A 25,935-nucleotide genomic window follows, 5' to 3' on the forward strand; every position below is an offset into this window, starting at 1 on the left:
CGGTGAAACCCACGAGCACGGGTATGGTGCTGACAAACCTAGAAACATAATCGGGGCGAAACGGGATTCGGACCCACAATCATAGGTTTCTGGCATGCCCAAGGGACGCAACTCTGCACAGCGAATCGCGGCGCCTTAGACGACTGGGCCACCCGTGCGCCCGCAAGTGTAACAAAGTATAAACGACATTAATAGTGTTCATCGTTAACGGTACAAATTTAATAATTGGGCAAGCGGCAATGCTGACTTTAAAGGAAGTTTAGAAAAACAGACAATATGCAAGACAGTACATTCACATTAAATATTATTTAAGATATATAATAAAGACAGGTTAAAGTACATTACTACAGGTTAATAAATAATAATGAATAAAAGGTATAATATTGAAGTACTAAATACATAACGTGTTTTTAAGCGGATCAATTCGTTAGATAGAAGGCCCCGTCCAAGGGCCATTATTGTTGGGAATGTCGTCACTGACCAAAGTAAAAATGCATAGATTCGGTGATATTGTTGATTTGCCTGGAAACTGAGCAGTCTTGCTTAATTAGAATTTAACCAAAAGATGTAACACTTACAATGTGGTCATATCAAATTATCTATCGTAAACAACCAATCTATTAGACTTAGAACTGATATAATTATATAACTAACACTTTTGATAAACACTTAATGTTTATTTTATGATATAAAGAAAAGAAGAGCATTGCAACATTATTTTAATCATCTCAAGAAGTCGGCGAGAGGGTTCAGTATACAGCTGGTGAGAAAGTCAGATAGGTCTGGTGCCACTGCCTGTGAATAAGGGATCTGGGGAGGGAGACTTGCCGCCAGTCTTATGTAACCCTACTCGCCTCTGGCTTCAGGTTTACAAATGTACCTGCATTTCTCAATGGCCTCCTGCACACGGCACATAGAAGCCTTCCCAATCTCAGCCAGCCGTGATCACCTAGCGGGAATCATAATTAAACGCTTATCTGGAATGCACATTGCCACGAAACACACCATAGGTCTCCACACTGACAGCTTCCAACATTCTCACCAGCGTGCTGCACATGTGTGCGTTTCATGAGCCTTCAGCGTTGAATGTAAGTGTTTTTTTCTTTTTCAATCAGTCTGTTCCAGTACTCAATTCTTTAAAAAACGTTTCACTTTGTCAGCATATTTTAGTGAAGCCGACCATTCCCTGTTCACAATGTTATATTGATATATAGTGTTATATCGATATATAGTGTTTATTTGAACACTATTCTACCATAACATTTTGCGATCCTACTTTCTGATTTGTTTGCCTGTGGTATTTATTGTAATACGCAAATCACCACAGAAAATATTTATTTCAAATATTTCTTTCTTTCACAAACCTGATCGGTAAGCGATTTCAAAAACTACTTCAACACCATAATCGTTGCGAAGCACCTTGTTTGGGATCAACCACATCAGTGTTCCGCCGTCTCACTTTTTATCAGAATCGATCTTACACATGTTTTACACAATGACGATTTACGTTGGTTCAATACTGTAACTAATAAACCAGTGCCAACAACACTTTTGTAACAGCAAAACCCGAGAGCAGACAGTTCGAAAAAGGTTCCGAGATCCATTTGAAATGTTTACCTCCTTATCCCTCTTCTGATAATGCCAAATAATATGTTTCTGCTTCAAAGGACCCCGCTAACGCAGAATCGCAAGCCACATGTAATATGGGCGAAACACTCTGCATGGTGCCACCGACGGTGACCATGGTGACTGACAGAGGGGGAAATTTTCCAAGGAACCTGGCTTTGTGACCTCATGTGGTTGTAGCCTAACCCAGAAGGAAATACAACGACATGTCAGATTTGTATAAATCATGTTTAACCAATCTTCAATGGCAAATTCAAAGCATTCTAATTTTACAACGAGTTCCTTTAAGAGACATGCTAACGGCATCTGAGAGAGATGCCATGCGAAACATTCTGTGTATCGCGAACGGTACTTGTGGACGATGATTCTGCATCAATAACCTGCACATTTATCGGGTTTTAAGTTTTACTGGATCTGTCAGGGTGGCCCCATAAGTTTAGAAAATAAGCCCATTATTTATGCTGAAGGGGTCCCTGTTTCCACTTGTTCAGTTTCTTGGCAGAACACTGAAGTTTTTATGTATGCAATGTATTATGTATCACTTTACGACAATTGTTTTCAATCTGCTACTTGATCTGGTCGTTATGAGGTTGAGTATTGCCAATGCAATGTTAATCTGCTGATCTATGAGATGGCGAGGTGAAATGGGCTTACATACTTAGATTTGTGCATGCACGTGTATGTGTGTGTGTGTGTAAGTGTGTTTGTCTGCTTGTGGTGAAATGGGTTTATATACTTAGATATGTGCATACGTGCGCGTGTGTGTGTGTGTGTGTGTGTGTGTGTGTGTGTGTGTGTGTCTGCTTGTGTCTGCTTGTGTCTGCTTGTGTTTATCCAGTCAAATGCTGATTTTATAGTGCTAGCCCACTAAGATACCATGCCGCAGTGTTAACATGACTACCCCACTCAGACACAGTATACTGACTCCGAGCCGACCAGTCCTTGTTTTAGTCCCGTAATGCCGAGCGCCAGACAGGGTAACAGCAAGTACCATCATATAACGTCTTTTGGTATGACGTGGCCGGGGATCGAACTCTCGACTTTTCGCTCTCCGGGCAGACGCTCTACCACCAGACAACAGAGGGGGTCCAATCTTTCTGTGTGTTTCCGATTCCTGGTGTGTCTTTTGTGAAGTATAAGAGGAATATGTTGGCCCAGTCGTCTTAGGAGCTGCTATTCGCGGTCCGTAAGTAACCGGTGGCGATCGGGTAGCCTGGTGGTTAAAGCGTTCGCTCGTAACGCCGAAGACCCGGGTTCGATTCCCGAGATGGGTACAATGTGTGAAGCCAATGTCTGAGGTCCCCCGCTGTGATAGTGCTGGAATATTGCTAAAGGCGGCGTAAAACCATACTCTGGATCAGACAAACCAGTGATAGATAATATTATCAACGATCCACGCCGTAAGGATACAATGACACGCAATCAACCAGCTGAAGGTCACTAGGTCACTAGGCCTGTCCATCCGATCCATTAAGTCGCCTCTTACAACATAGGTTGTTGTGGACCTTTTCTAACCTGGATTATTCTCTTAGACATTATAATAGCAACTTTCGTCTACAAGACAATACATACATGAATATTTCTTTCCATCTGCCAGAAAATGTTTGTCACAAAACAGAAACTCTGATAGAAAGAATATTAGAAAGATAATTCTGTTGTTCTTAAATATATATTTTAATTCATTCCAAGATAAGATTACAATTAAATTATCATTTATATAAGAATACGTGTCACGCAATTCCTTCTGTTTGAGGTGTAGACATTATCAATAAGCTCTAAAACAATGCAAAGCTTTGCAGAAAGAAGGGGAAATGACATGAATGAACCGCTGATAATCAGTGATGACACCAGGTATTCGCCAAAAGGTTAAGCGTGTCCTGCCCTACAAACACCACAAGCAACATGCAGTTAACTAGAAAGTGTTCATCTGGCCAACTCGCCGTCGGGGTAAAGTCGAGCGTGAAAGGGAAGCATTTCAACGTTATTCGAAACAAGTAACAGCTGCAGAATACATTGACCAGAGATGTACCTGAAGTGTGTGATGAGTCATTATCCTTGCATTTCTACATAGCCTAGATATAAGCCCCTAGACTGGTGCATGGTTCACACGGCGAATTGTTGTAGTTTTTAACAACATCCGATGGAAAGTAATCTAAGTTTGCACTGCCTCAACCTTGTCAAGGAGATACTATGAAATGTGATGCCAAAATAAAAACTGTATTTCTTTACACATTCCGAAACGGTACTATCTAGCAGTCTTGTAGCAGACAACATTATAAGTGAGTGAGTGAGTTTAGTTCAACGACGCTTTGAACAACAGTTCAGTGATATCGCGGGGTGTGATCTTGAAGTGGGAGGAAAGCCCAAAGTGATGTACGTCTGAGACGTTTACTACTTTGGTGAAACCCACGAATACGGTGCTGACAAACGTGGACACCTAATCAGGGCAAATCTTGGATTCGACCCCACGATCCAGGGACTGACTTAGTCGCCATTTCATGTCATCACTTTGAAAATATTAAATTAAGATCTAAACACACATTATAGAGCTCATCCGCCGAGCTAGAGGCCTCGAGGGCTTTCCGCAATAATGTTTTGATTTGCGCATAATATTTCCGCTCAGTGGGACATTGGGCGCATTCATGTAGATGAAGTTTCTTTTTCTTGTTATAGTTGCGTCCCTTGGGCACGCCAGAAACCTTTGATTGTGAGTTCGAATCCAGGTTCGCCCCGATTATGTTTCTAGGTTTGTTAGCACCATACCCGTGCTCTCGGGTTTCACCGAAGTGGTAAACGTCTGAGACCTGCATCACTTCGGGCTTTCCTCCCACATTAAGCTGACACGCCGTGATATAACTGGAATACTGTTAAAAGCGGCGTTAAACCCAACTCACTCACTCATTTTATTTTCATATAACTATGGGAGTCGCCGACTGTCTAAAACCATATTTTGCATCACTCGGACAGCTTTTTCAATTATTGAATGTAAACTTCCTGACTTTCGTTGCCTTATGCGTCTGACTATTATCTCAGCGCCTTTCATAGGCTGAAAGGCATAAATGGTCCAATCAGAATCGATCTAACACATGTTTTACACAATGACGATTTACGTTGGTTCTGTACTATAAACCAGTACCAACATCACTTTTGTAACAGCAAAACCCGAGAGCAGACAGTTCGAAAAAGGTTCCGAGATCCATTTGAAATGTTTGCCTCCTTATCCCTCTTCTGATAATGCCAAATAATATGTTTCTGCTTCAAAGGACCCCGCTAACGCAGAATCGCAAGCCACATGTAATATTAGCGAAACACTCCGCATGGTGCCACCGACGGTGACCATGGTGACTGACAGAGGGGGAAATTTTCCAAGGAACCTGGCTTTGTGACCTCATATAGTTGTAGCCTAACTCAGAAGGAATTACAACGACATGTCAGATTTGTATAAATCATTGTTAACCAATCTTCAATGGCAAATTCAAAGCATTTTAATTTTACAACGAGTACCTTTAAGAGACATGCTAATTGCATCTGAGAGAGATGCCATGCGAAACATTCTGTGTATTGCGAACGGTACTTGTGGACGATGATTCTGCAATAATAACCTGCACATTTATCGGGTTTTAAGTTTTACAGGATCTGTCAGGGTGGCCCCATAAGTTTAGAAAATAAGCCCATTATTTATGCTGAAGGGGTCCCTGTTTCCACTTGTTCAGTTTCTTGGCAGAACACTGAAGTTTTTATGTATGCAATGTATTATGTATTATCTTTACGACAATTGTTTTCAATCTGCTACTTGATCTGGTCGTTATGAGGTTGAGTATTGCCAATGCAATGTTAATCTGCTGATCTATGAGATGGCGAGGTGAAATGGGCTTACATACTTAGATATGTGCATGCGTGCGTGCGTGCGTGCGTGCGCGTGCGTGTGTGTGTGTGTATGTCTGCTTGTGGTGAAATGGGTTTATATACTTAGATATGTGCATGCGTGCGCGCGCGCGCGCGCGCGTGCGTGCGTGTGTGTGTGTGTGTGTGTGTGTGTGTGTGTTTATGTGTGTATGTCTGCTTGTGGTGAAATGGGCTTATATACTTAGATATGTGCATGCGTGCGTGCGTGTGTGTGTGTGTGTATGTGTATGTGTATGTGTGTATGTCTGCTTGTGGTGAAATGGGCTTATATACTTAGATATGTGCATGCACGTGTGTGTGTGTGTGTGTGTGTGTGTGTGTGTGTGTGTGTGTGTGTGTGTGTGTGTGTGTGTGTGTGTGTGTGTGTGTGTGTGTGTGTGTCTGCTTGTGTCTTCTTGTGTTTGTCCAATCCAATGCTGATTTTAAAGTGCTAGCCCACTGAGATACCATGCCGCAGTGTTAACATGACTACCCCACTCAGACACAGTATACTGACTCCGAGCCGACCAGTCCTTGTTTTAGTCCCGTAATGCCGAGCGCCAGACAGGGTAACAGCAAGAACCATCACATAACGTCTTTTGGTTTGACGCGGCCGGGGATCGAACTCCCGACTTTTCGCTCACCGGGCAGACGCTCTACCACCAGACAACGGAGGGGGTCCAATCTTCTGTGAAGAGAGGTTAATAAGGGTTTCTGTGTGTTTCCGATTCCTGGTGTGTCTTTTGTGAAGTATATGAGGAATATGTTGGCCCAGTCGTCTTAGGAGCTGCTATTCGCGGTCTGTAAGTAACCGGTGGCGATCGGGTAGCCTGGTTGTTAAAGCGTTCGCTCGTAACGCCGAAGACCCGGGTTCGATTCCCGAGATGGGTACAATGTGTGAAGCCAATTTATGAGGTCCCCCGCCGTAATATTGCTGGAATATTGCTAAAGGCGGCGTAAAACATTTCTCTGGATCAGACAAACCAGTGATAGATAATATTATCAACGATCTACGCCGTAAGGATACAATGACACGCAATCAGCAGCTGAAGGTCACTAGGTCACTAGGCCTGTCCATCCGATCCATTAAGTCGCCTCTTACAACATAGGTTGTTGTGGACCTTTTCTAACCTGGATTATTCTCTTAGATATTATATAGCAACTTTCGTCTACAAGACAATACATACATGAATAATTCTTTCCATCTGCCAGAAAATGTTTGTCACAAAAACAGAAACTCTGATAGAAAGAATATTAGAAAGATAATTCTGTTGTTCTTAAATATATATTTTTATTCATTCCAAGATAAGATTACAATTAAATTATCATTTATATAAGAATACGTGTCACGCAATTCCTTCTGTTTGAGGTGTAGACATTATTAATCAGCTCTAAAACAATGCAAAGCTTTGCAGAAAGAAGGGGAAATGACATGAATGAACCGATGATAATCAGTGATGACACCAGGTATTCGCCAAAAGGTTAAGCGTGTCCTGCCCTACAAACACCACAAGCGACATGCAGTTAACTAGAAAGTGTTCATCTGGCCAACTCGCCGTCGGGGTAAAGTCGAGCGTGAAAGGGAAGCATTTCAACGTTATTCGAAACAAGTAACAGCTGCAGAATATATTGACCAGAGATGTACCTGAAGTGTGTGATGAGTCATTATCCTTGCATTTCTACATAGCCTAGATATAAGCCCCTAGACTGGTGCATGGTTCACACGGCGAATTGTTGTAGTTTTTAACAACATCCGATGGAAAGTAATCTAAGTTTGCACTGCCTCAACCTTGTCAAGGAGATACTATGAAATGTGATGCCAAAATAAAAACTGTATTTCTTTACACATTCCGAAACGGTACTATCTAGCAGTCTTGTAGCAGACAACATTATAAGTGAGTGAGTGAGTTTAGTTCAACGACGCTTTGAACAACAGTTCAGTGATATCGCGGGGTGTGATCTTGAAGTGGGAGGAAAGCCCAAAGTGATGCACGTCTGAGACGTTTACTACTTTGGTGAAACCCACGAATACGGTGCTGACAAACGTGGACACCTAATCAGGGCAAATCTTGGATTCGACCCCACGATCCAGGGACTGACTTTGTCGCCATTTCATGTCATCACTTTGAAAATATTAAATTAAGATCTAAACACACATTATAGAGCTCATCCGCCGAGCTAGAATCCTCGAGGGCTTTCCGCAATAATTTTTGATTTGCGCATAATATTTCCGCTCAGTGGGACATGGGGCACATTCATGTAGATGAAGTTTCTTTTTCTTGTTATAGTTGCGTCCCTTGGGCACGCCAGAAACCTTTGATTGTGGGTTCGAATTCAGGTTCGCCCCGATTATGTTTCTAGGTTTGTCAGCACCATACCCGTGCTCTCGGGTTTCACCGAAGTGGTAAACATCTGAGACCTGCATCACTTCGGGCTTTCCTCCCACATTAAGCTGACACGTCGTGATATAACTGGAATGCTGTTAAAAGCGGCGTTAAACCCAACTCACTCACTCATTTTATTTTCATATAACTATGGGAGTCGCCGACTGTCTAAAACCATATTTTGCATCACTCGGACAGCTATTTCAATTATTGAATGTAAACTTCCTGACTTTCGTTGCCTTATGCGTCTGACTATTATCTCAGCGCCTTTCATAGGCTGAAAGTCATAAATGGTCCAATCAGAATCGATCTTACACATGTTTTACACAATGACGATTTACGTTGGTTCTATACTGTAACTAATAAACCAGTGCCAACAACACTTTTGTAACAGCAAAACCCGAGAGCAGACAGTTCGAAAAAGGTTCCGAGATCCATTTGAAATGTTTACCTCCTTATCCCTCTTCTGATAATGCCAAATAATATGTTTCTGCTTCAAAGGACCCCGCTAACGCAGAATCGCAAGCCACATGTAATATTGGCGAAACACTCTGCATGGTGCCACCGACGGTGACCATGGTGACTGACAGAGGGGGAAATTTTCCAAGGAACCTGGCTTTGTGACCTCATGTGGTTGTAGCCTAACTCAGAAGGAAATACAACGACATGTCAGATTTGTATAAATCATGTTTAAACAATCTTCAATGGCAAATGCAAAGCATTCTAATTTTACAACGAGTACCTTTAAGAGACATGCTAACGGCATCTGAGAGAGATGCCATGCGAAACATTCTGTGTATCGCGAACGGTACTTGTGGACGATGATTCTGCATCAATAACCTGCACATTTATCGGGTTTTAAGTTTTACAGGATCTTTCAGGGTGGCCCCATAAGTTTAGAAAATAAGCCCATTATTTATGCTGAAGGGGTCCCTGTTTCCACTTGTTCAGTTTCTTGGCAGAACACTGAAGTTTTTATGTATGCAATGTATTATGTATCACTTTACGACAATTGTTTTCAATCTGCTACTTGATCTGGTCGTTATGAGGTTGAGTATTGCCAATGCAATGTTAATCTGCTGATCTATGAGATGGCGAGGTGAAATGGGCTTACATACTTAGATATGTGCATGCACGTGTATGTGTGTGTGTGTGTAAGTGTGTTTGTCTGCTTGTGGTGAAATGGGTTTATATACTTAGATATGTGCATACGTGCGTGTGTGTGTGTGTGTGTGTATGTGTATGTGTATGTGTGTATGTCTGCTTGTGGTGAAATGGGCTTATATACTTATATATGTGCATGCGTTCGTGCGTGCGTGTGTGTGTTTGTGTATGTGTATGTGTATGTGTATGTGTGTATGTCTGCTTGTGGTGAAATGGGCTTATATACTTAGATATGTGCATGCACGTGTGTGTGTGTGTGTGTGTGTGTGTGTGTGTGTGTGTGTGTGTGTCTGCTTGTGTCTGCTTGTGTTTGTCCAGTCAAATGCTGATTTTATAGTGCTAGCCCACTGAGATACCATGCCGCAGTGTTAACATGACTACCCCACTCAGACACAGTATACTGACTCCGAGCCGACCAGTCCTTGTTTTAGTCCCGTAATGCCGAGCGCCAGACAGGGTAACAGCAAGTACCATCATATAACGTCTTTTGGTATGACGTGGCCGGGGATCGAACTCCCGACTTTTCGCTCTCCGAGCAGACGCTCTACCACCAGACAACGGAGAGGGTCCAATCTTCTGTGAAGAGAGGTTAATAAGGGTTTCTGTTTGTTTCCGATTCCTGGTGTGTCTTTTGTGAAGTGTATGAGGAATATGTTTGCCCAGTCGTCTTAGGAGCTGCTATTCGCGGTCCGTAAGTAACCGGTGGCGATCGGGTAGCCTGGTGGTTAAAGCGTTCGCTCGTAACGCCGAAGACCCGGGTTCGATTCCCGAGATTGGTACAATGTGTGAAGCCAATTTCTGAGGTCCCACGCCGTGATAGTGCTGGAATATTGCTAAAGGCGGCGTAAAACCATACTCTGGATCAGACAAACCAGTGATAGATAATATTATCAATGATCCACGCCGTAAGGATACAATGACACGCAATGAACCAGCTGAAGGTCACTAGGTCACTAGGCCTGTCCATCCGATCCATTAAGTCGCCTCTTACAACATAGGTTGTTGTGGACCTTTTCTAACCTGGATTATACTCTTAGACATTATATAGCAACTTTCGTCTACAAGACAATACATACATGAATAATTCTTTCCATCTGCCAGAAAATGTTTGTCACAAAAAACAGAAACTCTGATAGAAAGAATAATAGAAAGATAATTCTGTTGTTCTTAAATATATATTTTAATTCATTCCAAGATAAGATTACAATTAAATTATCATTTATATAAGAATACGTGTCACGCAATTCCTTCTGTTTGAGGTGTAGACATTATCAATCAGCTCTAAAACAATGCAAAGCTTTGCAGAAAGAAGGGGAAATGACATGAATGAACCGCTGATAATCAGTGATGACACCAGGTATTCGCCTAAAGGTTAAGCGTGTCCTGCCCTACAAACACCACAAGCAACATGCAGTTAACTAGAAAGTGTTCATCTGGCCAACTCGCCGTCGAGGTAAAGGCGCGCGTGAAAGGGAAGCATTTCAACGTTATTCGAAACAAGTAACAGCTGCAGAATACATTGACCAGAGATGTACCTGAAGTGTGTGATGAGTCATTATCCTCGCATTTCTACATAGCCTAGATATGAGCCCCTAGACTGGTGCATGGTTCACACGGCGAATTGTTGTAGTTTTTAACAACATCCGATGGAAAGTAATCTAAGTTTGCACTGCCTCAACCTTGTCAAGGAGATACTATGAAATGTGATGCCAAAATAAAAACTGTATTTCTTTACACATTCCGAAGCGGTACTATCTAGCGGTCTTGTAGCAGACAACATTATAAGTGAGTGAGTGAGTTTAGTTCAACGACGCTTTGAACAACAGTTCAGTGATATCGCGGGGTGTGATCTTGAAGTGGGAGGAAAGCCCAAAGTGATGTACGTCTGAGACGTTTACTACTTTGATGAAACCCACGAATACGGTGCTGACAAACGTGGACACCTAATCAGGGCAAATCTTGGATTCGACCCAACGATCCAGGAACTGACTTAGTCGCCATTTCATGTCATCACTTTGAAAATATTAAATTAAGATCTAAACACACATTATAGAGCTCATCCGCCGAGCTAGAATCCTCGAGGGCTTTCCGCAATAATGTTTTGATTTGCGCAAAATATTTCCGCTCAGTTGGACATGGGGCGCATTCATGTAGATGAAGTTTCTTTTTCTTGTTAAAGTTGCGTCCCTTGGGCACGCCAGAAACCTTTGATTGTGGGTTCGAATCCAGGTTCGCCCCGATTATGTTTCTAGGTTTGTTAGCACCATACCCGTGCTCTCGGGTTTCACCGAAGTGGTAAACGTCTGAGACCTGCATCACTTCGGGCTTTCCTCCCACATTAAGCTGACACGCCGTGATATAACTGGAATACTGTTAAAAGCGGCGTTAAACCCAACTCACTCACTCATTTTATTTTCATATAACTATGGGAGTCGCCGACTGTCTGAAACCATATTTTGCATCACTCGGACAGCTTTTTCAATTATTGAATGTAAACTTCCTGACTTTCGTTGCCTTATGCGTCTCACTATTATCTCAGCGCCTTTCATAGGCTGAAAGGCATAAATGGTCCAATCAGAATCGATCTAACACATGTTTTACACAATGACGATTTACGTTGGTTCTATACTATAACTAATAAACCAGTGCCAACAGCACTTTTGTAACAGCAAAACCCGAGAGCAAACAGTTCGAAAAAGGTTCCGAGATCCATTTGAAATGTTTACCTCCTTATCCCTCTTCTGATAATGCCAAATAATATGTTTCTGCTTCAAAGGACCCCGCTATCGCAGAACCGCAAGCCACATGTAATATTAGCGAAACACTCTGCATGGTGCCACCGACGGTGACCATGGTGACTGACAGAGGGGGAAATTTTCCAAGGAACCTGGCTTTGTGACCTCATGTGGTTGTAGCCTAACTCAGAAGGAAATACAACGACATGTCAGATTTGTATAAATCATGTTTAACCAATCTTCAATGGCAAATTCAAAGCATTCTAATTTTACAACGAGTACCTTTAAGAGACATGCTAACGGCATCTGAGAGAGATGCCATGCGAAACATTCTGTGTATCGCGAACGGTACTTTGGTGAAACCCACGAATACGGTGCTGACAAACGTGGACACCTAATCAGGGCAAATCTTGGATTCGACCCAACGATCCAGGAACTGACTTTTTCGCCATTTCATGTCATTACTTTGAAAATATTAAATTAAGATCTAAACTTAAAACACACATTATAGAGCTCATCTTTGGACTTTTGTATTTTATCTCTTTAATCCACTTTAAAGATGAAATTGCAAACAATTAAGTTCCAACTGAATCAATGCAAAACACAACAATGTTTTATGCACAAAGTAATACACGTCCACGGCTCGTTTTGTTTGAGGAAAATGCGAAAAAATGAAAAACACGTGCCTCTTGGTCAGCCCAAACTACACGTGCAATAAGGGTATATAAATGATACGGACGGCATGTCATTCGCTTACACTAATAAAAAAAAACCCCACTAAAATGCCACGACTGACACCCAAACAACGCGGGCCCTGGGTATGATACCTATTGAGGCACCAATGTCCACATTGCCAGAAGTTGCTCCTATGTTGCTGTTACTAACCTGATGCAACGTTACAGCCAGACCGGGCATACATCAGAAGAACAGGCAGACCCAGGGTAACTACGCCCAATGAAAGTCGGTACTTGCGTACTTTGCATCTCCGGAATCGATTCCTGACAGTGACCTCATCAGCGACGAATGCTTTGCGGCATAGGATTAGTCAAGTGGCCAGGCGACTCAGGGCTCAAGGAATTAGGGCTTACAGACCTTACAGAGGACAGTTATTGGCAGCGCAACATCGTCGTCAGAAAATTAAGACTGTACGTCGTTGGCAGCAACAAGACTGAGAGAGGGTCGACTTCACTGATGAAAGCAGGTGCTGTTTTTTTCAGAGCTGATTGAAGACAGCGTATTTACCACCGAAGGGGAGAACGAACAGTGGCATGTTACGTTCAGAAGGTCGTGCCGTATGATGGGGTGTTATGGTGTGGGAGAAATTTGTGGGCAGGAGAGAACACCACTGGTCATCGTTAATGGAAATTTGACAGCTCAACGTAACATGGAAGACATTCGTCGTCCGATTGTCCTACCATTCCTACAACAGCTGTCACGTGGTGTCCTTTGTCAGCATGACAACGCCAGACACCATACAGCCCGGATAGTACAGAGCTGCCTTGCAGCCAACAACGTCAAAGTGTTGCCGTGTACGCCTGTACGTTCCTCAGACATGTCCCCCATTGAACATTTCTGGCATGTCATGGATTGTCGTGTTCGACAGCGACCACATCCTCAAGCCATCCGACAAGAACTGATGAAAGCCACCCACGAAGAATGGCGACGTTTCCCACGTGACGTCATCAGACGAATTGCCTTTTTCTGTCCGCCGGAGTTTTTCGTGTTTTGCAGCAGGGGTTGGTCATACACGCTAGTCATATGACGTGTCATTGAACTTGAGCGATTTTGATGTGTTTGCCCTTTGTCCATTAAGCTGAAAGCTTGTTTTAGCTACACCACCTCAGTTCGTGCAACTGTCATGCCAATATCGGATGCTGTATGACTGCCATTTTAAATGATGATTTCATTGAGATTTTGATCTTTGCAACACATTTTAGTTCCTGCATCTATCTTGTTTTTGTTGAGTGATTTGAAGCCGTCACTTTAAATTTTAATTACGAAGGATGACTTAAGCGTCCTTAACCTATTTGTAACTACGAAGGATGTACAGTTCTTCACACAACATTGAATATATTAGGGACATAACGTTTCATGCTTCCAGGCTGCGTTGGAACCAAACGTACAATCAGACAGTATCCCACGAAAACGAATCATGCAAATGTCGAACATCATCACTATTAACTCTATCAAAGACAGTAAAACTGTTATGTGACAATTCATCAATTACAATGATGTTGTTTTCATGTCCTTTCTCCCTAACATTTATTTGTTTATTTGTTGTTGTTTTTTTATAGTTTTAACGCCGAACTCAGCAATATTCCAGCTATATGACGGCGGTCTGAAACAAATCGAGTCTGGACCAGACAATCCAGTGACTGACATCTTGAGCATCGATCTACGCAATTGGAATACGGTATCGATGACATGCATAAACCAAGTTAGAGAGCCTGACCACCCTATCCCGTTAGTCACCTCTTACGACAGGCATAGTCGCCTTTTAGGGCAAGCATGGGTTGCTAAATACCTCCTCTACCCCGGATCGTCACGGGGCTTGTTCATATTGACTTGTTCTTACAAGTGTTTTGTTCTTACTTTAAATAAAAGCGTCAAAACCCTTTCCATCTGAAGATTTCCATCATGAGAAATCTCTGGCAAAAGCAAAGTCGATTGAACGATTCTGACAACGTCATGAGCATGTGTTTATGAATTACTATCAAACAGTAATGACACCGGGTGTTCGCTAAAAGGTGAGCGTATCCTGGACAACCTATAACACTCGTGCTTTTTGACATTACCTGTTACAGGATTTTGTCACGCTACCATTCATTGCCAATCTTTGATTGAGTATAATGCTAGTAGGAGTGGTACATTCTAGGTTACTGGTTTCTGAAGAGCACGGTACAGTGATGTGTCCACTCATAAGTGTGCAGACGCTATAGAAAGACAAAACACAACAACAGAACTTGTGTCACTGTGCCCCAGACTCTCAGTGAGTAGTATGACACAAAGTTCCAGCATGCTTGGCCTTGGTGAGGTGAGCTTCCATCTACGTTACCGGCCTGGAGCTCAGCATGGTTTTTGAAGCCACTAGTGAATATGATGATACCATGTGCTCGCGAAGAGGGGGGTCTTATCTTGCCGCCCCGCCGGTGGCACCGTCACAAACACGTGCAAAGGCAAGGTCACGAATATTGCAAATGGATCGGGCATAAGTTTTGTCGCTGATGCGTCAAAGTTGGAATGTTCCTCCACATGGCTTTTGAAGGCTTTACTGAGACCTTGAATGTTGTTACCTTGAGCAACCATCATGTGAGCAAGAGACAAAGGAGCAAGCTCGATTGTACCTCAAAAGTTGTGGAATGTAGACACCAAAAACCGGAGCTGCTGGAATATTGCTCGACATAAAGGGTAAGTGGAGTTTTGGAAAGTTTTGGAAAGTCGTGTGGAGAGTTTATTGTTACTCGGAGGCTTTACGTATCTATAGTTATCAATGTGAAACACACAAGGCGGTCTCGCTGGTTTCTAGTTCAGTTTGGTACTTCAAGTGGAATGGAATTGGCTACTTGACTGTCATTGAACATCCCAACATCGATAAACCTGAAGCTTAAGTTAAACTTATTGGGCGAATTACCTCGTTATATCTTTCGGTGGAGAAAGTCAATGGTTAAAGCGTTCGCTCGTCACAATGAAGAACCGGGTACGATTCCCCTCGTTGGCACAATGTGTGAATCCTATTTCTGGTGTACCCCCGCCGTGATATTGCTGAAATATTGCTAAAAGGTGCGTAAAACCATACTCACTCACTCACTAATAATCATGGCACGCCTTAAGAGACGTAACTCTGCGCAGGTAACTTTGCACATGCTGCGGTTTTAGATCCACAATGAATATGAACGCGACAGGAAAACTCAACTGTGGAATCGACGTGAAACCGTGCCGATTACATTTTTCTCTAAACTAGGAATTGGGCCGGAATAATAATACCCCGTGTCTGTTCTGACTGATAATTGCCGATGAAAAACAAATATATGTATATTATGACTCATGAATAGCATACATGAATATATACCGTCGACATACCTATGATGACTACTTAATTAAGTAATAAACGACGAGTTGGTGTTGTTTATCGTGCAATGAAACACCGTAGGGAGAATAAACCGTAAGATAGAAGTCCCCAGTGCACCGAGTCGTTTATTTCTTATGCGACGTATCAACATTATGTACAGCCTCTTTAAGGATTATGATAAAATGTATAAGCTTTAAAAATATTTACCCGTCTTTTAATAAATAAATGATGATTCCCTCAATAGAATCCGACCTCGACAATGTCGGACAAGTCCATTTTATGGCCATCAAACCTGATCTTGCCCTTTTTGATAAATCCAATGAAATCATTTATATCATTGAAATTTCTGTCCCTTTTGACACTAATGCGATTGACAAGATTGAGGAAAAATATGGCAAATATGCGGACCTCACTTTCAAAATGTCACGCTTGCATGCCAAGTTGTCCGACTCCCCATTGTTCTCGGTGCCTTAGGTTTGGTACCTCCCAATCTGTTGACTGACATTGGGAGAGTACCCGGGTTTGCTACCAGGAGTACAGCCCTTCTGACAATCTGGGTAATGCAGAAGGCTGCAGTGTTGGGGAGTCTTCACATTCTCCGAAAAGTTCTGGATGGGTTTGACTAGGCAGCGCTTCCTGGAAGAAGTCCCATTCGCTGTGTGGGCTGCGTGTATAGTGGGCAAGGGCCCTGAGCTGATCATGAGCCTAACCAGCCTGACTGTGCTAGGATCACCCAAACCATATTTGCTGCATTTTTAAAATTTTAATCTGTAGATAATATTTATGATAATGGATTTTGAGGTCACTGGAATGTATTGGCCTCCCTGAGCGACTACTTGTTTTACTCAAGTCTTTAATGAATTGCTGGTCAACTCAACTTGAGATGTTTTCGCAGGGGCAGGTGGTGACTACGTAACCCATTTCCACTAGAAAAAGAATATTTCAGGGAGATTCTTTAAGTCCTTTGCTTTTTCACTTTGTCATTGAATCCTTTAAGCTTCTTGCTCAGCAAAGAGGAAGGTTATCACCCGGGACCTCCTCAGCACAGATCCCCAACACCCCTTACTCACCTCCTTTACATCGATGACCTTGAAGTTATTGCCAATGGAGGATCTACACTAAAAAAACAGGTTCTGCTTGTCGAATCCTTTTCTAATGATATCGGCATGTCCTTTGGACTCTACAAATGCAAAATTCATCATTTGAAATGTGGAAAGGTAGAAGAGGGAGGATCAGTCAGTTTACTTGGAGGAGGAGTTATTGACCATCTCATAGAAGGTCCGGCCTATACGTACTTAGGGATACAGATTAGGGACAAACTCCAGAATGCCCATATCAAGGAAAAACTTCGGACAGAGTACAAATGTAGACTTAAGAAAATCTGGAGTTCAGAGCTGAACGCTCGAAATAAAGTCAAAGCAACAAATACTTATGCTATACCCGTCCTTTCGTATTCTTTTGGTGTTGCTGATTGGATGAAACAAGAAATTCAGGGTATTGACACCCTCACACAAAGAATCATGTCAGACAATAGATCCCACCACCCTCGTTCTTCCCTCGATCGCTTATATTTACCAATTATTATGGGAGGGCGTGGTTTGATTACAAACATTTGCACACATTTATTTTTCTGATGATCCTCTTGTGAAGCACGTCAAGACTCATGATGAAAACAAAGCATTCCACAGTTTTCTAAAACGAGCCAAGGATGTGGAACATAATCTCAATGTCGGTGTTGATTATGTTGATGGTTCTGTACTGCTGGACGGTACATAAATGAGTGTCAACCAAGCGAGGTGCCATATCCAATCGGCCTAGACTCCGTTTTGAAAGGAGAGGCTATCTGAACGACCACTGCATCGAGATTATGAGCAGTGTGTTGACAAGGGTAGCAACCCTGCAGAGTCCTTCGCTTGGATGCGGTCGACTCGCCTGAAAAGTTAAACAGAAGGTTTTCTGTTTGCTGCTCAGGACCAGTCACTTCCCACTCGAAACAGTCAATGTGTGACTTTGTATCAAAATGTAAATATGAAATGTAGATTATGCAATGAATTTAATGAGACTATCCAACACATCGTCAGTGGATGACCAGCTTTGGCACAGACACAGTATTTTAAGCGACATGATGGCGTGGCTCGATCATTTTATTACCGTCTTCGTCATGCTTGTGGTTTTGACACAGAGGTCCATCCATGGTACGACCCGGAATATGTAAAAGGCGTCATGGAAAATGTTAAACACAAAATCCCTTGGAATAGACCCGTATACAGCCTCAGTCGTATCCAGGCCATCAAACCTGATCTTGCCCTTTTTGATGAATCCAATGACATCATTTATATCATTGAATTTTCAGTCCCTTTTGACACCAATGTGATTGACAAGATTCAGGAAAAACATGGCAAATATGCAGACATCGCGTTCTAAATGTCACGCTTGCATCCCAAGTACCAAGTTGTCCGACTCCTCATTGTTCTCGGGGCCTCTGGTTTGGTACCCCTCAATCTATTGACTGACAGAAACGCATGCATTAAATGAAAAACTCAAATGTATAAAAACTGCAACGGTAAATACCCAATGAAGCTGTTTTAGCAAGCGTACAGCGGAGATAACTCCTAAACACAATTACAAGCTAATTTGACTCCCGAGGCAAGTCTACAGTTAGAACCGTTATATACATCTAAACCATTTTTATCTTTTGTGTAAATCTCAAAATGTTTACTCATTTTTGGAAAAACCCAATAGAGTGATGCAAAGATGAGTGAAAACATATTGGTTACCCAATAACAAATGTAATTACCCAATTTAATTAGGAAATCTTCGAGTAAAGACTCATTTGTTCAAAACGTTATCTGGAGCTCTCATTGTCCCACACGATATTGTGATTAGTGAAGTTGATGATGTGGTCTGAGATTGCTGATTTTCGGTCTGAATTGGTGGTAGGTGCTTTATGTTCCATTCTGAGGTTTATGGCCAAGACCCAGCCACACTACTGCACCACCTCAACCAACAACACCCTCGTGTCGAGTTCACCCATTGAAACAGAATGACCAACCTCCACTTTTAGAATTCGCGAACACCTGGTATCATAACAGATAGTTATTTATAAACACATGCTCATGATACAGTCAGAATCGTTCAATGGACTCTGCTTTTAGAAGAAATTTCATCACTGATTAATCAAAATGTCGGAATTGTTTCCGAATCCAGCTTAAAACTTCAGACTGTCAGACTTTATCCAAATTTTTTTTATTAAGATGACATTTCAGGACAATGGTGTTGTATTAAAACGACATTATTTCGGAACTTTGCAATTGTGCATCATACATAAATCTAGTAGAAATACAAAGCGTGAAATATGAAAGAGTGAGTGAGTGAGTGAGTATGGTTATACGCCGCTTTTAGCAATATTCCAGCAATATCACGGCAGGGGACACCAGAAATAGGCTTCATACATTGTACCCACGTGTGGAATCGAACCCGGGTTTCGGCGTAACCACTAGGCTACCCCACCGCCCGAAATATGAAAGAAAAAATAGTATTGACACAAACAATGACAAAAAAACCAAAGACACGAATAGAAGTTCAATCGTTCTGCTAATCACTCAATGCTTATATACTCACACGCAAAAGAAACGCAAGTGGTTTTAAGCAAATAGGTAACAAACACGGAACCATAAATTGATACGCGTTTTAGCATGTTGTGAAGCCTGATGGTGTTATCAATATTTTTGGTTGCATTTTGGGAGCCCCGAGTAAAAACGCAACATAAAAAACAAATCGCCAAAACGCACCATTTCAATGAATATGTGGGTATCATGCACCCATTTCTCGCGAAATCGAAAATGCACGAACTGTCACGAACTGTAATGGGTATAAAACTGTTGCCGATTCTTGGACCTACCACTCCTTGGACAACAATGCCACGCCTAACTCAAATTCAGAGAACCCAGGCTATCGGACGTTTGGAAGCTTGAGAGTCTGTCCAAGATGTTGCCCGTCATTTCAACGTTAACATAACCACAATTTACGGTCTCCTGCATCGATACAATGCTACACAGACCACAGATGACCTTCCTCGGAGCGGTCGTCCTAGGGTTACCACACCTCGACAAGATCGGCAGATTACCCGTCAACACCAGCGACATCCGTTCCGAATGTGCTCGACATACCCTAGGAACACATAATCGACACATTAGTCGGGACACTGTGATCCGACGTCTCCGTTCCAACAACCTCAGATGTCGCCGACCAGCACGTCGTCCTGTTCTCCAACCACGGCATCGACAAGCACGACTTCAGTGGGCACAGGGCCATCACAATTGGCGTCATCGTGAGTGGAGGCGTGTCATCTTCTCTGATGAAAGTCGCTTTTGTGTCTCCCATGCAGACGGAAGAGTCAGAATTTGGCGGCGTCGAGGTGATCGTTTCGCTGACAGAAACGTTGTGGAAAGGGATCCATGGGGTGGACCTAGCGTCATGATATGGGCAGGGATTGGACTTAATGCGAGACTTGGACCCATGTGCTTTCTGAATGTTGGTCAAGGTCGGGGACACGGCGTCACTGCTCAGCGGTATATCGACCAAGTGATCAGACCCCACGTTGTTTCATTTTTGGCACAACATCAACAACACATTTTCCAGCAGAGCTACCAAGGCCTTTCTGCAACAACACAACATCCGTGTTCTACCGTGGCCAGCCCTCAGCCCTGATCTGAACCCCATCGAACACTTGTGGCACAATGTGCGCCCAGTCCCTACTGCCGATGAACTACGCACAGCTGCTCTGGATGTGTGCAGGAGGATCCCTAGGGCCTTCAAAATTCGTCTGATCCACTCAATGTACAGGAGATGTGTGGCAGTGATCACTGCTAATGGTGGTCACATCAGGTATTGACTGACATTTTGGTTATTGACACGAAACTGTGTAAGCCCTTAACATTTGAAAAAAACAATTATGTCATCTGCCTTTTAATCCATTAAACTGTCTTCAGACAAATTTTTGTCAATCTTGCCCTATTAGTATTTCTTGTCTTTACGGTTCAAAATAAATAACATGTATACTGCATACTCGACTTGCGTTTCTTTTGCGTGTGAATATAGTTTACACTGTACTGTGTTCTCTAGGTGACCGTGATTTGAGAGTCAAATAAAAGCGCCCAAACCCTTTCCATGTTCATATGAAATCTCGGCCAAAAGCAGAGTCGATTGTACGATTCCGACTATACCATGAGCATGGGTTTATGAATCAATATCAAATAGATATTATACCAGGTTTTTGCGAAAAGGTGGGTGTATCCTGCCCCACGGGTGGTACCCGTCACAAACACATGCAAAGGCAAGTCGATTGTACATGTGAAAAGAAACACGGGAACATATGGCACAAGTCTAAATAGGGAACTGCATCGGACATCAATTTTGTCACTTATGCGTCAAATTTGGAATTGTCATTCACATTCCTACCATAAAACTTTTTAAAAATCATTCCTGAGGCCTTGATTGCTGTAACCTTGATTGTTGTAACCTTGATGAAGTATTTCACGTTGCAGTTAACCCACTTTGAGGAGGAAGATGGAAATGTACCGTCTATTCTATCGCATACTGACATGCCTACTGTAGAGACGCTTAGCGTGCCACTCTCTTTTTTCTTGGCGACATGCATTTGTCAGACTGACAAAATGTATTTTTTGTTTGTGGTTGTATCCAGCAATATTCTAGCGTTATCACGGCGAATGTGTGTAGCGTTCATGTGCATGTATGTGTCAGGCTGCCAAGGTGTAAGCATGTAAAGAGTATATATGTGTGTGTCTGACTGACTAGGTGTAAGTATGTGAAGAGTATATGTGTGTGTCTGGCTGACAAGGTGCAAGCATGTGAAGAGTATATGTGTGTGTCTGACTGACTAGGTGTAAGCATGTGAAGAGTATATGTGTGTGTCTGGCTGACAAGGTGTAAGTATGTGAAGCGTATATGTGTGTGTGTCTGACTGACTAGGTGTAAGTATGTGAAGAGTATATGTGTGTGTCTGACTGACTAGGTGTAAGTATGTGAAGAGTATATGTGTGTGTCTGACTGACTAGGTGTAAGTATGTGAAGAGTATATGTGTGTGTGTCTGACTGACCAGGTGTAAGTATGTGAAGAGTATATGTGTGTGTCTGACTGACTAGGTGTAAGTATGTGAAGAGTATATGTGTGTGTCTGACTGACTAGGTGTAAATATTTGAAGAGTATATGTGTGTGTCTGACTGACCAGGTGTAAGTATGTGAAGAGTATATGTGTGTTTCTGAAAGACTAGGTGTAAGTATGTGAAGAGTGTATGTGTGTGTCTGACTGACTAGGTGTAAGTATGTGAAGAGTATTTGTGTGTGTCTGGCTGACTAGGTGTAAGTATGTGAAGAGTATATGTGTGTGTCTGAAAGACTAGGTGTAAGTATGTGAAGAGTATATGTGTGTGTCTGACTGACTAGGTGTAAGTATGTGAAGAGTATATGTGTGTGTCTGACTGACTAGGTGTAAGTATGTGAAGAGTATATGTGTGTGTCTGACTGACTAGGTGTAAGTATGTGAAGAGTATATGTGTGTGTCTGACTGACTAGGTGTAAATATTTGAAGAGTATATGTGTGTGTCTGACTGACCAGGTGTAAGTATGTGAAGAGTATATGTGTGTGTCTGAAAGACTAGGTGTAAGTATGTGAAGAGTATATGTGTGTGTGTCTGGCTGACTAGGTGTAAGTATGGAAAGAGTATATGTGTGTGTCTGACAGACTAGGTGTAAGTATGTGAAGAGTATATGTGTGTGTCTGACTGACTAGGTCTAAGCATGTGAAGAGTATATGTGTGTGTCTGGCTGACTAGGATTAAGCATGTGAAGAGTATATGTGTGTGTCTGACAGTCTAGGTGTAAGTATGTGAAGAGTATATGTGTGTGTCTGACTGACTAGGGGTGAGTATGTGAAGAGTATTTGTGTGTGTCTGACTGACTAGGTGTAAGTATGTGAAGTGTATGTGTGTCTGTCTGACTGACTAGGAGTAAGTATGTGAAGTGTATTTGTGTGTGTCTGACTGACTAGGTGTAAGTGTCTGAAAAGTATATGTGTCTCTGACTGACTAAGAGTAAGTATGTGAAGAGTATTTGTGTGTGTCTGACTGACTAGGATTAAGTATGTGAAGTGTATGTGTGTGTGTCTTACTGACTAGGAGTAAGCATGTGAAGAGTATGTGTGTGTGTCTGACTGACTAGGGGTGAGTATGTGAAGAGTATATGTGTGTGTCTGACTGACTAGGGGTGAGTATGTGGCGAGTATATGTGTGTGTCTGACTGACGAGGACTAAGTATGTGAAGAGTATATGTGTGTGTCTGACTGACAAGGTGTAAGTATGTGAAGCGTATATGTGTGTGTGTCTGACTGACTAGGTGTAAGTATGTGAAGAGTATATGTGTGTGTCTGACCGACTAGGTGTAAGTATGTGAAGAGTATATGTGTGTGTCTGACTGACTAGGTGTAAGTGTGAAGAGTATATGTGTGTGTGTCTGACTGACTAGGTGTAAGTATGTGAAGAGTATATGTGTGTGTCTGACTGACTAGGTGTAAGTATGTGAAGAGTATACGTGTGTGTCTGACTAACTAGGTGTAAATATTTGAAGAGTATATGTGTGTGTCTGACTGACCAGGTGTAAGTATGTGAAGAGTATATGTGTGTGACTGAAAGACTAGGTGTAAGTATGTGAAGAGTGTATGTGTGTGTCTGACTGACTAGGTGTAAGTATGTGAAGAGTATTTGTGTGTGTCTGGCTGACTAGGTGTAAGTATGTGAAGAGTATATGTGTGTGTCTGAAAGAATAGGTGTAAGTATGTGAAGAGTATTTGTGTGTGTCTGGCTGACTAGGTGTAAGTATGTGAAGAGTATATGTGTGTGTCTGACTGACTAGTTGTAAGTATGTGAAGAGTATATGTGTGTGTCTGACTGACTAGGTGTAAGTGTCTGAAAAGTATATGTGTGTCTGACTGAATAGGTGGAAGTATGTGAAGAGTATATGTGTGTGTCTGACTGACTAGGTGTAAGTGTCTGAAAAGTATATGTGTGTGTCTGGCTGACTAGGTGTTAGTATGTGAAGAGTATATGTGTGTGTCTGACTGACTAGGTGTAAGTATGTGAAGTGTATGTGTGTGTGTCTGACTGACTAGGTGTAAGTATGTGAAGAGTATATGTGTGTGTCTGGCTGACTAGGTGTTAGTATGTGAAGAGTATATGTGTGTGTCTGACTGACTAGGTGTAAGTATGTGAAGAGTATATGTGTGTGTCTGGCTGACTAGGTGTAAGTATGTGAAGAGTATATGTGTGTGTCTGACTGACTAGGTGTAAGTATGTGAAGAGTATATGTGTGTGTCTGGCTGACTAGGATTAAGTATGTGAAGAGTATATGTTTGTGTCTGACTGACTAGGTGTAAGTGTGTGAAGAGTATATGTGTGTTTCTGACTGACTAGGTGTAAGTATGTGAAGTATATGTGTGTGTGTCTGAATGACTAGGGGTGAGTATGTGAAGAGTATATGTGTGTGTCTGACTGACTAGGACTAAGTATTTGAAGAGCATATGTGTGTGTGTGGCTGACTGACTAGGACTAAGTATGTGAAGTGTATGTGTGTGTGTCTGACTGACTAGGAGTAAGTATGTGAAGAGTATATGTGTGTGTCTGACTGACTACGGGTGAGTATGTGAAGTGTATGTGTGTGTGTCACTGACTAGGAGTAAGTATGTAAAGAGTATATGTGTGTGTCTGACTGACTAGGGGTGAGTATGTGAAGTGTATGTGTGTGTGTCTGACTGACTAGGTGTAAGTATGTGAAGAGTATATGTATGTGTCTGGCTGACTAGGTGTAAGTATGTGAAGAACATATGTGTGTGTCAGACTGACTAGGTGTAAGTATGTGAAGAGTATATGTGTGTGTGTCTGGCTGACTAGGTGTAAGTATGGAAAGAGTATATGTGTGTGTCTGACAGACTAGGTGTAAGTATGTGAAGAGTATATGTGTGTGTCTGACTGACTAGGTCTAAGCATGTGAAGAGTATATGTGTGTGTCTGGCTGACTAGGATTAAGTATGTGAAGAGTATATGTGTGTGTCTGACAGTCTAGGTGTAAGTATGTGAAGAGTATTTGTGTGTGTCTGACTGACTAGGTGTAAGTATGTGAAGTGTATGTGTGTCTGTCTGACTGACTAGGAGTAAGTATGTGAAGTGTATTTGTGTGTGTCTGACTGACTAGGTGTAAGTGTCTGAAAAGTATATGTGTGTCTGACTGACTAATAGTAAGTATGTGAAGAGTATTTGTGTGTGTCTGACTGACTAGGATTAAGTATGTGAAGTGTATGTGTGTGTGTCTTACTGACTAGGAGTAAGCATGTGAAGAGTATATGTGTGTGTCACTGACTAGGAGTAAGTATGTAAAGAGTATATGTGTGTGTCTGACTGACTAGGGGTGAGTATGTGAAGTGTATGTGTGTGTGTCTGACTGACTAGGTGTAAGTATGTGAAGAGTATATGTGTGTGTCTGGCTGACTAGGTGTAAGTATGTGAAGAGTATATGTGTGTGTCTGACTGACTAGGGGTAAGTATGTGAAGAGTATTTGTGTGTGTCTGACTGACTAGGTGTTAGTATGTGAAGTGTATGTGTGTCTGTCTGACTGACTAGGAGTAAGTATGTGAAGTGTATTTGTGTGTGTCTGACTGACTAAGAGTAAGCATGTGAAGAGTATTTGTGTGTGTCTGACTGACTAGGGATGAGTATGTGAAGAGTATAAGTGTGTGTCTGACTGACTAGGGGTGAGTATGTGGCGAGTATATGTGTGTGTCTGACTGACGAGGACTAAGTATGTGAAGAGTATATGTGTGTTTCTGACTGACTAGGTGTAAGTATGTGAAGTATATGTGTGTGTGTCTGAATGACTAGGGGTGAGTATGTGAAGAGTATATGTGTGTGTCTGACTGACTAGGACTAAGTATTTGAAGAGCATATGTGTGTGTGTGGCTGACTGACTAGGACTAAGTATGTGAAGTGTATGTGTGTGTGTCT

The 25,935-nt window shown here is 42.2% G+C and overlaps 1 protein-coding gene across 1 annotated transcript in view; it reads left to right on the plus strand.

Moving 5' to 3' along the window:
• Positions 1–976: 976 nt before the first annotated feature.
• The window catches only part of LOC124117483 (sodium/glucose cotransporter 4-like), a 91,928-nt gene continuing 66,969 nt past the window's right edge, over positions 977–25,935 (plus strand). The window contains exon 1 of the mRNA XM_046479399.2: positions 977–1,088. The gene's annotated coding sequence lies outside the window, so the exon portion shown is untranslated. The remainder of the gene's footprint in view (positions 1,089–25,935) is intronic.

Source organism: Haliotis rufescens, unplaced genomic scaffold, assembly GCF_023055435.1.
Source record: "Haliotis rufescens isolate VD_foot unplaced genomic scaffold, xgHalRufe1.0.p SCAF_7, whole genome shotgun sequence".
Classification (NCBI taxonomy): domain Eukaryota; kingdom Metazoa; phylum Mollusca; class Gastropoda; order Lepetellida; family Haliotidae; genus Haliotis; species Haliotis rufescens.